General features: G+C 47.0%; 1 protein-coding gene across 4 annotated transcripts in view; it reads right to left on the bottom strand.

Annotated features, from left to right (window-relative positions):
- The window catches only part of ANKRD11 (ankyrin repeat domain containing 11), a 225046-nt gene that overhangs the window by 166773 nt on the left and 46048 nt on the right, over positions 1-12225 (bottom strand). The window lies entirely within an intron of this gene.

Here is a 12225-nt window from a genome sequence, read left to right as displayed (position 1 = left end):
ATAAATAAATAAATACATAATTTTTAAAACAGCAAATCTAACAAAAATAAACTATGATGCAACAACCAAGTAACCCTACAGTGTGGGGAGTACCTGATGGGCTTAAGCTCAGGGAACCACCGCTTCAAGGAAGCAGAAGAGACCTCAGAGAACATCACCACAGGAGGAGCAGGCATGCTCCGACCCCTGCAGACCCTGTCACGCATACCCGTTGAGCACCTGCCCTTCCACCTACCTGGAGGCTCAGCACCCAGGCCTGCTGGCCCCTTGGGTGAGGGTACTCAGGCACTCACCGACTCAGCTCCCCATGTCTCCACAGGAGGCCCACCTCAGAGAAGGCAAATGTGAATGGCTGATTTCTTCCCAGAAAGCTAAGCCCTTATCCATGTGGCCTGTTTGCAAAAGTAAAACAGGCTGTTTAGACATGGCATTAACCAACGTATTAGTAAAGGAAGGGGAGGAAAGCTGTTTTCTTTAACTAGTATATATAGAACCAACCCTAGGCCTTCATGGGAAAACATTGTTGAAACAAAAAAAAAAGAAAGAAAGAAAAAAGGAAAAAAAGAACCAACCCTAGTTCAACCACCAGTCAGCCAGTTCGAACCACTGGCTGAGTAAATTCAGCCTTTGAGTTTCAGTAAACTAAGAGGTCAATGCTACTCCTGAAGCAACATCCCACCTCTCATGGGTGTCACTATCATCCTCCACCCTAACTCACAAACATACCTGGGACCAATGCCCCAACCCCAACAACCCACAGAAGCTGGGGATGATTAGTTCTCCTCCACACACTCAGGCTACTCCAAGGCTGCAAACAAAGACAGCAATCATCGCAAACACAGGGCCAATTCTCTCCCTGACATATGAATTCTTACTCTGATACTATAACCTCCACTTCAATAAAAATCAAGAAATAACTGTGTGTTTTTAAAAATAAAGATTTTTAGGCCAGGTGCGGTGGCTCATGCCTGTAATCCCAGCACTTTGGGAGGCCGAGGCAGGCCGACCACCGGAGGTCAGGCGTTCGAGATCAGCGTGACCAACGTGGAGAAACCTCATCTCTACTAAAAATACAAAAAAAAAAAAAAAATTAGCCGGGTGTGGTGGCACACACCTGTAATCCCAGCTACTCGGGAGGCTGAGGCAGGAGAACTGCCTGAACCTAGGAGGTAAAGGCTGTGGTGAGCCAACATTGCGCCACTGCACTCCAGCCTGGGCAACAAGATGGAGACCCTATCTCAATCATCTCAACAACAAAAAAAAAGAAACAAAAAAAAGGAAAAGATTTTTGTTTTTTTTTGTTGTTGTTGTTAAAAAACGGCCTGGTATATGTTCCTGCCTAAGAGAATACGAAGCTTTGTTCTTCAGGTGGATCCACACTGAGAACCACACTTAGAACTGATTTTTTTTTTTTTTTTTTTACAATTTTCTTGTAATTTAAAAAGGACTTCTAATTGTGTTTCATAAAGGGAGTGAGTAGGAAATCCTTAATCAGTCCCTAGTTGGGTATGTTTTCAATGAATGAGCTATTTGGATGCAGATGAAGGGATGAGGCCTGAGGAGCCCAGAGGTTCCTTCAACCAAACCCCCATGAAGAACCAGGAGGTGTTTGGGGGGTGTCCTGGCAGAGCAGGGGTCCCTATTTCCAGAGAGGACAGTGATGGAGGTGAGACCTGGGTGTACAGACAGAGGCCCTGGACACAGCCTGCAATCCTATTCACAAAAGGCCTAACACATGCTCTAAGAAGACACCTAAAGCTGCAGCCAAAGTTTCTAATGTGAAAACAGGTGAGGTTCTCCTAAAGCTTCCGTGATATCTGCATCTAAAGAGAGTTTAACACTAAGGTGGCTAGGCCCAGTGGCTCACGCCTGTAATCCCAGCACTTTGGGAAGCTGAGATGGGCAGATCGCTTGAGCCCAGGAGTTCAAGACCAACCTGGGAAACACGGCAAAACCCCATCTGTGCAGAAAATACAAAACTTATCCGGGTGTGGTAGCACGCATCATCTGTACTCCCAGCTATTCCGGAGGATGAGGACAAAAGACTGCTTAAGCCTAGCAGGCGCCACTGCACTCCAGCGTGGGCGACAGAGCAAGACCCTGTCTAAAAACAAACAAACAAAAACAAAAACAAAACCCCACAAAGTCAATTCTGGCTGCCAGGCCATGAAGGGCTGTAAGGTGAAGCCCTGAGATCCTTGTGGCAGGACCCTGGACGACACACAATGACAGTGGCATGAGCCACAGCCACGCCCAGCACACAGCTCCCTGCCCAGTGGGCACCCAAGCGGCCTTCTTACACACAGCCTCCCACTCACACCTCCACAGCATCCGCTTCTCTCCTCCAATCTGGGGCCCAGAGGCTGTCGCCAGCCCCTGCTGCTGCTTCTCCACTTGTCACCCTCCTGCACCTCCCACCCACAAACCCTCTGTCCCTGCAGTTCCAGGAACAGCCAAGGTGCTCTCACTGTGTACCAAATGCCTCACAGGCCAGGTTCTGCTTAAAGCCTGATTGAAGCAAAGTTTGGAAAGGACCCAAGCAACCTGCCACCAACAGAATGCCTAGCACCCTTCCCCACCCTCCAAGGACACTGCATGGGAGCAACCATCTTCTGCCACTGAGCAACTACCTGCGCCATCCCCACACCAACGGCACATCCATCATTCCAACCACAAAGCTCCACATTCAACACCAGTGGCCTCCCCACCTCCAATGCATGTTTGCAACCCAATACTGCCATAAGTTTAATAACTGTTGCTGCCCCAACTCCTACTGTCCCCTTCCTTGCCCTCATTAAACTCCTAAAGACGGGGTCCCTGGATGCCTCCCTCTCCTCCCAATTCAGCTCCTTATCACCAAACTCCTTAACACCCCAACTCCCCAGTCTCTGCATTAGATACTGCCAAAGAAACATCACACAGCACAATACAGACTGTGGCAGCCACAGAGCTGACACCCAAATCAGAAGGTCCTTGTGATCTCCACCTATGCACCCACCACTCCCCTCTGTCATCCAAAATCCCACGACAATGCTCCATGCTTGGTCTCTAAGTGCCCACACTCTACCTGTTCTCACCCCTCCTAAACAACCACCCTTGGCCCTAAGAACACTGCACCCAGGTGTGCAGGCCCTCAGCTTCTACAACTGCCACCTCCACACCCAAACCTTCTCTTCCTTCTCTCTTGAGGAACCAGGATTCTTCATGCCCGTGGCCAATCCTTCCAAAAATCCCATCCTTTCCTGTCTACTGTGGGAGCCTTGCCACTGATGGCTAGTAAGCTTTATTTTCTATAACTTTTGCTACAAAATAACCTTTGTATTTATAAACATAAAATATCCTAATACAAGCCAGACACAGTGGCTTAAGCCTGTAATCCCAACACTTAGGGAGGCTGAGGTGGGCAGATCACCTGAGGTCAGGAGTTTGAGACCAGCCTGGCCAACATCGCGAAACCCGATCTCTACTAAAAATGCAAAATTTTGCAGAGCATGGTGGCAAGCACCTGTAGTATCAGCTGCTGGGGAGGCTGAAGGAGGAGGATCGCTTGAACCTGAGAGGTGAAGGCTGCAGTAAGCTGAGATCATGCCACTGCACTCCAGCCTGGGTGACAGAGCAATACTCTACCTCAAAAAACAAATGAACAAACAAACAAAAACCCTAATACATACCAACTAACACATCCTAAAAAATTCCTCTGGCATTCACCTTCAGTTCCTTTCTATAATCCTCAGGGCCCCACAGATCTTCAGTGACCCCACCCTCCCCCCAACCGGTCCCACCCACACTGCTTCCCTCCTGGCCACACCCACCAGCACTTGATTCTTTCCAGGCCCCACAACCCTTCTGTGCATCTGGTCAACTCCTGCCTCATCCTGCAGAACCCGAGTCAGGAACCCTTTCCTCAGAAGGCAGGAGAAATGCCCTGGGCTAAGAGTGATTCCTGGGGCCACCACATTTTCCCCAGCATATCAAGTCATCTATGCATCAGTTTTGCTGCTTAAAAATAAAAATAGCTGCCAAATGCTGCCTTGCCCTCCAGACAGATGCCTCCTGCCTGAGCCTCTGCTTTGCTCAGCTGAGGGCAGACGTGGAGCTCAGGGAGCAGGACAGGCACTTCTCAGCTCGCAGGTGAGCAGAGCCGCATCTGTTCACCGCCCTTCCCTGCTCTATGGAGTGCTTAGTTACTGCTCTGCAAGAAATTATGGAACTGGAGTCAATGGACCAGTGACGGCCTCATGCCTCACTAACAGACTGATACAGCCTTCTGCTACCTGGCTATTGCTTGCTTTCTGCACACAAAAGAACTTTCCATTTCAAGGCTGAATCTAAAGACATTACAACATCAACTATGCTTCACACTTTTAGTACCATATATAGTAACAACGTATATAACTCAAGTGAGTTGATGACAGCTTGAACAGCAATGACTACGTCCACCCACTTGCAAGAAATTACGACATTACAAATACTGTCTCTCTTGAGCTCAGTAGTTCAAGAGGAGCCTAGGCAACATGGCCAGACCCCATCATTACAAAAAAAATTATAAATCTGCTGGGTGTGCTGGTGCCTGCCTGTAGCCCCAGCTACTCAAAGGCTGAGGCAGGAGGATCACTTGAGCCCAGGAAGTTGAGACTGCAGTGTGCTGTGACTGCACCACTGCACTCTACCATGGTCAACAGAGTGAGACTCCATCTCAGAAGAAAAAAAAAAAAAACAAGTTGCCTATGCAGACATCCTCATTTCACAGCTGTAAAAAAAACTGCACGTATTGGAATCAATGAAAAAGATCATAATAATAACTTTAATAAAAATAGTTTTCTTGGCTGGGCACAGTGGCTCATACCTGCAATCCCAGCACTTTGGGAGGCCGAGGTGGGCGGATCATCTGAGGTCAGGAGTTTGAGACCAGCCTGGCCAAGATGGTGAAACCCCATCTCTACTAAAAATACAAAAATGAGCTGGGTGCAGTGGTGGGCGCCTGTAATCCCAGCTACTCAGGAGGATGAGGCAGGACAATCACTTGAACCCAGGAGGCGGAGGTTGCAGTGGGCCGAGATTGCGCCACTGCACACTAGCCTGGGTGACAGAGCAAGTCTCCATCTTTTAAAAAAGAAAAAAAACAAGGTTTTTCTCATACCAAGCCAAGTTCCTAAAGAACAGGGCCTGATTCCAATGCAAGCCACCCAAAAAAAAAAGAAAAAAGAACAGGGCCTGAATGCCTCATTCACTTCTCTACCCCAGTATCCTAGGCTAGAGCCTGGCATACAGTAACCGTTCAATGGATATTTGTTTTTTGTTTTGTTTTGTTTTGTTTTTTTCCCCAGAGACGGAGTTTCGCTCTCGTTACCCAGGCTGGAGTGCAGTGGCGCGATCCCAGCTGACTGCAACTTCTGTTTTCTGGTTTCAAGCAATTCTCCTGCCTCAGCCTCCAAAGTAGCTGGGACTACAATCACACACCACCAAACCCAGCTATTTTTTGTACTTTTTAGTAGAGACGGGGTTTCACCACGTTGGCCAGGATGGTCTCGATCTCTTGACCTCGTGATCCTCCCGCCTCGGCCTCCCAAAGTGCTGGGATTACAGGTATGAGCCACCGCGCCCGGCTCAACAGATATTTGTTACAAAAATAAAACAAACCAGACACAAGAGGCGAACAGTGCCTTCAAGCTGATTCAGGCCAGAAGCTCTCACGCATTCCTGGGTATAATCGTGATTACAAACAAAACCTATGCCTTGGCCAAGGCTGTACCACACCCAAGCAAAACAAAACTTTACAACAACAGTATTACCTTATACTACACGTGACACGTTGGTTTTTCAACATGGTGAAACCCCGTCTCTACCAAAAACACAAAAATGAGCTGGGCGTCCTGATGTACACCTGTAATCCCAGCTTTGGTTCTTCTTTTCTTAGAGACATGGTCTTGCTCTGTCACCCAGCCTGGAATGCAGTGGCACAATCATATCTCACTGTAGCCTCAATCTCCTGGGCTCAAAGTGATCCTCCTGCCTCAGTCTCCCGAGTAACCGGGGCTACAGGCATGCACCACCATGGCCAGCTAGTCTTTCAAAATTTTTTGGAGAGACGAGCATTTCGCTATATTGCCCAGGCTGACCTAGAACTCCTGGGCTCAAGCCTCCTAACTCAGCCTCTCAAAATCCTGGAATGACAAGCATGAGCTACTGCACCCTGCGCCTGATGTCTGCTATTCCCTTAGATTTCAAAAAAAAAACAAACAAACAAACAAACAAACAAACCTGGCAAGATCCATCCTACTGGTGTCCCTCTGCCCCACCCAGAAGTTCCTCCAGCCAGTGTTTGCCAGACTCGCTCACTTAAGCACCATAATCCCCAGTTTTTGCCATAATCATGTATTCATTATATGTACCAGCATTTATCTAGTATTCTCCTACAATACAATAACTTTATTTACATGCATAAATGAAAATTAAAATTCCCTTCATAACAGCTTTATGGTAAATGGGAAACAAGCACCGTTTTTCACACAGACAAAACCCTAAATGTAACACCAGCCCGCCTACAAGATCTGTACTTCAGCCCCGACTTGGAGAACCTCTGCAATTCCTTCCACATCTTCCTGCTTCCCTTGAAGTAAACCCTAGGCCAAGCCCGCCTCTCCAGCCGTGGCAGAGCTCCCAGCACATTCCAGAGCCACAGGCAGGAATGTATGGGTGACATCTCATGCTCTCCACTCCACCTTTCTGCTCCAGCAGAAATTTATTTAAGCCACCACAACGACACATATCAGTACATGCAAACACATGCTCACCCATAAGGCTAGGAGCACTCTTTCCTTTCCTTTCTTTCCTTTTCTTTGAAGACAGAGTCTCACTCTGTCCCCCAGGCTGGAGTCCAGTGGTGCAATCTCAGCCCACCACAACCTCTGCCTCCTGGGTTCAAGCAATTCTTCTGCCTCAGCCTGCCAAGTACCTGGGATTACAGGTGTACATCAGGATGCCCAGCTCATTTTTGTATTTTTGGTAGAGACGGGATTTCACCATGTTGCCCAGGTTGGTCTCGAACTCCTAACATGAGGTGATCCGCCCGCCTCAGCCTCCCGAAGTGCTGGGATTACAGGCATGAGCCACCGTGCCTGGCCAAGTAGCTCTCTTCTAACCTGCACCTGCCTTGCTCTAGTCCTTCCCAAGCTCTTCTAACAGTTTCCTGTCCAGTCCCTCCCCAAAGGAAGGCAGCCAGCTCCTCTCTAAGGCCCAACACGGGCAGGGCACATGCCTGCTGAGGGAGTCCAGGGTGAGGTGGGCCATCTATTCTTTGACCGGGCCTAGGGCTCGCTGAAGCAGGGATGACTTTGTCACATGCACCCTTGCACACAGCAGGCACAGGAACTCAATAAGCTGAATAGGTTATGTGTTTTGTTTTGTTTTTTTTGAGACGGAGTTTCGCTCTTGTTACCCAGGCTAGAGTGCAATGGCGCGATCTCGGCTCACCGCAACCTCCGCCTCCTGGGTTCAGGCAATTCTCCTGCCTCAGCCTCCTGAGTAGCTGGGATTACAGGCACGCGCCACTATGCCCAGCTAATTTTTTGTATTTTTAGTAGAGACGGGGTTTCACCATGTTGACCAGGATGGTCTCGATCTCTTGATATGTTTTTAATTAGAGAGAATATATGTACATATTCCCATATAATACACAAAGAAAAAGTCTCAACTGTCAAACTAGCATCAACAGTCCAGTGATCAAATCTTTTCTTAAAAATCTGAATTGAAAGGACAAGTTAAATTAGTGCTCAAGAAAATCTTTCCCCTCATCTGGCAGAATTCAAACCATGAGTTCCAAATCACAGCAAAGTACTCAAAGTCTTGGCCAAAGCAAACCTACTACAGCATCTAAACACAAATCTCCATTTTCTTTTTTCTTCAATTAGCCTTACTACTAAAACTCTCAAGCCAAAAGTTGAAACTAAAAATCTAAGTCTTATAAATGCCATAAGCACAGTAATACATTCCAAATAATCTCCAAACATGCCTAATTAAAAGTAGGCATTTAACTGCACAAATTTAAAGAATTTAACATTTAAAAGTAAAGATAAACTGCTTTTGAGGCCTTACAATACCCTAAAATCATTTTCAAAGTCCAAGATGAGACTTTGCTGGACTAGCAGTCCTGGAAAAACACTCACCAGCACCACCCAATCAACACGAGCACGTGAGTCCCGGCATGAGTGCAAGCAGGGCAGGAGAGCTCTTTCCATCCCCACCCGCCTCTGGCTCACTCTGTGAGTACAAGCAAAACTGCACCCCCCAGACCTAACATGCCATCTGTTCATGTTTTACTTGCCCATATCACCATTTTATTTAGTTCTTGGTAGCAGCTATGAACTGTCATAAAGCAGCTTCTTTTCTTCTTGGCTACTTCAAATCACAAATGAAAAGGAAAATGCAAGAATAGAAACAGAAATGGTCCAGGTGTGGCGGCTCACACCTATAATGCCAGCATGTTGGGAGGCTAAGGCTGAAGGACTGCTTGAGCCCAGGAATGTAAAACCTGCTTTAGCAACACAGTGAAACCCAGTCTCTACAAAAACAAAAAATTTCCAGGCATGAGGCATGGTAATTCATGCCTGTAGTCCCAGCTACTTGGGAGGCTAGGGTGGGAGGATTACTCGAGCTGGGAAGGTTGAGGCTACAGTGAGTCATGATCATACAACCACATTCCATCCTGGATGACAGAATGAGACCCTGTCCGAAAAAAGAAAGAAGAAAAGAAAGAAAAAGAAACAAACAAACAAACAGACAGACATGGAGAGAGAAAGCAGCTATAATGGGGCAAATGTCAACGAGGATCTCTGAAAATTTGTTGTTTTTTAATTATAACCCCCCCCAACACCTTCCACATTCTTCTATACTTAGAAAAGGAGTGTGCAGGCTTAGCACAGTGGCTCATGCCTACAATCCCAGCACTTTGGGAGGCTGAGGCAGGCAGATCACAAGGTTATGATATCAAGATCATCCTGGCCAGCATGGTGAAACCCCCTCTCTACTAAAAATACAAAAATGAGCTGGGCATGGTGGTGTGCGCCTGTAGTCCCAGTTACTCGGCAGGCTGAGGCAGGAGAATCGCTTGAACCCAGGAGGTAGGGGATGCAATAAGCTGGGATCACGCCACTGCACTCCAGCCTGGTCGAAAGAGCAAGACTCAGTCTCAAAAAAAAAAAAAAAAAAAAAAAGAAAGAAAAGAAAAGGAATGTGCAGGAATGCAGGATGGTATGGTGGCTCACACCTGTAATCCTAGTACGCTCGGAGGCTGAGGTGGGTGGATCACCTGAGGTCGGGAGTCCGAGACCAGCCTGACTAACAAGGAGAAACCCCATCTCTACTAAAAGTACAGAATTAGCCAGGTGTGGTGGCGCATGCCTGTAATCCCAGCTACACGGGAGGCTGACACAGAAAAATCACTTGAATCTAGGAGACAGAGGATTCGGTAAGCCGAGGTGGCGCCACTGCACTGTAGCCCGGACAACAAGAGTGAAACCTCCTCTCAAAAAAAAGAAAGGGAGCGTGCATACCAACCTCATAAGCTCAGTAAGGTACTCACATACTGGCAATAGAAAGCAGGTGACGGCAGGACACAGTGGCTCACGCCTGTAATCCCGGCACTTTGGGAGGCTGAGGTGGGCGAATCACGAGGTCAGGAGTTAAAGACCAGCCTGGTCAGCATGGTGAAACCTCAACTCTACTAAAAATACAAAAAATTAGCCAGACATGGTGGCGCATGCCTGTAGACCCAGCTACTCAGGAGGATGAAGCAGGAGAACTGCCTGAACCCAGGAGGCTGAGGCTGCAGTTAGCTGAGATCGCACCACTGCACTCCAGCCTGGGCGACAGAGTGAGATGCTATCTCAAAAAAATAAAGGAAGCAGGTGATATGATCAAAGTCACACAGACACACAGAGCCACAATGAAGAAGGCACAGTCTTGGCTACAAGTCCCAGCTCCTCCTGCTGCACTGAGCAGCCTGCCAGAGCCCTTCCTAAGCACAGGGAATGCTTTAACCCACAACAGGAAAAAAAGGCATTATTTCCCTCAGTTTCTCAGAGGCCCAGGAACTTCAGGATTTGCAAACAACTGTGTTGCTGAATGTGTCACACTCCCCTCCACGCTGCAGGGAAGGACCCGAGTGATGAGAGTGGGGGATTCTGACACAGACCCTGACTTCCCCTTTACCTCTGTGCCCAAATCAAGACCTGCACATGGAGCAAGCTCAGATCCGGGAGTGGCTTCTACCTGAAGTTATGCCATCAATTATTTCTAATCACTTAAAAATCAAGTACCTAAGACATTCACCCCCATTTTGTAAAAAAGCAAACAAAAACATAAGACTCAGAGACAGAATGCAAGAAGACAACTAAGCACAGGCGGCTGAAGAACAGCTCTGACAGTGACAACCACACCCTAACGGGCCGTCAGGACAAAACTCATGCCTCCAGTGGTTTATGCGCAGTCAGGACTTTCCAGCGACACCTAACAAATACTTGCAAGTATGAAGTTCATTTTAACTTCTAGACCTGCTTTGTTTTAGTACTGATTGCAGACAAGGGACGACACTCCCACCAAGCTCTAAATTATCATTCCCAAACTCTCTTTCTAACTCACTATGCATACATTCCTAATTTCTCCAAATTGTCAAAACATTCCGTTTTAGAGACACAGGGTCTCATTCTAGTGCCTAGGCTGGTCTCTAACTCCTGGCCTCAATCAATCCTCCTACCACAGCCTCCAAAAGTGGTGGGACTACAGGTGTGAGCCACCACACCAGGCCTGTCAAGACATTCTATTTTGCTCAATTTAACATCAGGTGGAAACTAAGTATGCCTTCCATCAGCCATGAAAATGACTAAGAAAAATGTAAATGACTAAATGGTCTAATCCTGGTTTCCACAGGAAGACTAGCTGGCTCATAACCCGTCTAAGAGTTATAGCCTAGATGAGGAGTGAGTAAAGCACTGTTTCTGTAAAGAAACACTCATGCGGGGCCGGGCGCGGTGGCTCACGCCTGTAATCCCAGCACTTTGGGAGGCCGAGGCGGGTGGATCACGAGGTCAAGAGATCGAGACCATCCTGGTCAACATGGTGAAACCCCGTCTCTACTAAAAATACAAAAAATTAGCTGGGCATGGTGGCGCGTGCCTGTAATCCCAGCTACTCGGGAGGCTGAGGCAGGAGAATTGCCTGAACCCAGGAGGCGGAGGTTGCAGTGAGCCGAGATCGCGCCATTGCACTCCAGCCTGGGTAACAAGAGCGAAACTCCGTCTCAAAAAAAAAAAAAAAAAAAAAAAAAAAGAAACACTCATGCTTCAATGGTAAAGTTAAGCAGTTTCAGCGGAAAGATCTATGGCTGGCAAAGTCCAAAATACTGACCACTTGGTCCTCCGCAGAAAAAGTTTGCCAATGCCTGGCCTATGTCAGAATCCAAACTATATACCTACAGACTAGCCGAACAAGCTGGTCAAGTGCTGATAGTTTTAAGGGTGTTTAGGGTTTCTGTTTTAAAAGTTAATTATCTGTAAAGACAAACCAAGAGTCAAACACATTAGTGGTTGCCTGGGGCTAGGGTGTGAACAGATTCACTATAAACTGGCAGAAGGGATCTTACCAGAGTGACAAAAATTTTCTAAAATTGGATTATGGTGATGGTTTCACAAATTACCTTTTTTTTTTTAAGACAAGAGTCTCACTGTGTCACCCAGGCTGAAGTGCAGTGCAGTAGTGTGATCTGGGCTCACTGCAGACTCCACCTCCCAAGTTCAAGCAATCCTCACATCTGAGCCTCCTGAATAGTTAATATTACAGGCACGCACCATCATGCCTGGTTAATTTTTGTATTTTTAGTAGACACAGGGTTTCACCACGTTGGCCAGGCAAGTCTCGAACTCCTGACCTAAGGTGATCTGCTCGCCTCAGCCTCCCAAAGTGCTGAGATTACAGGTGGGAGTCACCGCACCTGGCCCATTTCACAAATTCCATTTAGTAAGCAAACTTAACTAAAGTCATTGGACTGCATATTTAAAATCCATCTATTTATGACAGAAAAAGTATCTGAATAAATTTTAAGAATTAAAAACAAAAGTCAACTATCTGTATAATTGTACTTTTGCAATCTAAGACCTAAAGTTCAGGGAACAACCTGCAATAAAATCCTAAAATTTCTTTAAAAGATGTGTCCAGACTTTCAAAATTTAA

Source organism: Aotus nancymaae, unplaced genomic scaffold (assembly GCF_030222135.1).
Source record: "Aotus nancymaae isolate 86718 unplaced genomic scaffold, 86718_ANA_hifiasm-v0.15.2.pri h1tg000095l, whole genome shotgun sequence".
Classification (NCBI taxonomy): Eukaryota; Metazoa; Chordata; class Mammalia; order Primates; family Aotidae; genus Aotus; species Aotus nancymaae.
The sequence above is the reverse complement of the archived record's forward strand: the minus strand, read 5'-3'. Positions and strand labels throughout refer to the sequence as shown.